The following is a 972-nucleotide window of genomic DNA, read 5'->3' as shown; positions in this document are numbered from 1 at the left end:
CCGCGCACTCGTGTGCGTCTGTGCGGCACACGCATGTGCCGTCGCTTCCTGCTGACACACGGCATGTGGATGTGTTTGCTTCGCGGACGTGAGGCCCCTCGCGGTCTCCGGGTGCGGGCCGGCCGCCGGCTGAGCCAGCTCACGAAGGGCTGGTCGCTGAGCGTGGTGGGACCCGGATGTGCGGGGTAAGGAACCCACTTACCACAAGAGCTCAGGTGGCAGCACATCGGAGCTCCTCGCGCAAATGCTCACACAGGAGCTTAGCCGGACGGGCGGACCTGGGCACAGAAGGGAATTCACAGAGGGAGAGCCTGGCCCGACTGCGGACCACCTTCCCCTGACCCAGCACTGCCGCCCACGGTGTTCTCCGGAGAGGGTGTTGCCACTTTTCTCTTGGGGGACAGATTCTAAAAGAGACAGAGGCGAGGGGAAGCAACGAAAAGGCACAGTCAGCGTTTACACGGAGCACAAACCCGAGAGGTCGGAGCAGTGGCCCGTGCCCATGAGCCTCCGAACTTTTATTTGTGTCTCCTTTTCTGCAGCAGCTGCTGTGGCGTGGATCTGAGAAGCAGTGGTCACAGTCAAGGGTGACTCAAGGAAGGAGCCACTTCCGGCCGGCGTGGCTCAGTGGTTGAGCATGGACCTATGAACCAAGAGGCCACGGCTCAATTCTCCGTCAGGCCACATGCCCGGGTTTAGGCTCAATCCCCACTAGGGGGCGTGCAGAAGGCAGTCAACCAGTGATGCTCCCTCATCACTAATGTTTCTATCTCCCTCACTCCTTTCCTCTCTGAAGCCAATAAAAATAAATGTAAAAAAAAAAAAAAAAAAAGGAAGGAGCTATTTGCCTGCCCCCAGTGAGGGTGCCCTTGGAGGTGGGACACTGGCCTGGGTCTTGGGAAGCCCCGTCGAGTTGGCTGGCAGTCCGGGCAGCAGTGAAACAGGGAGCTGTCATGGAGACGGAGCACAGAG

Source organism: Myotis myotis, unplaced genomic scaffold (genome assembly GCF_014108235.1).
Source record: "Myotis myotis isolate mMyoMyo1 unplaced genomic scaffold, mMyoMyo1.p scaffold_m19_p_3, whole genome shotgun sequence".
Taxonomy (NCBI): domain Eukaryota; kingdom Metazoa; phylum Chordata; class Mammalia; order Chiroptera; family Vespertilionidae; genus Myotis; species Myotis myotis.
This window is presented reverse-complemented; position numbering follows the sequence as displayed.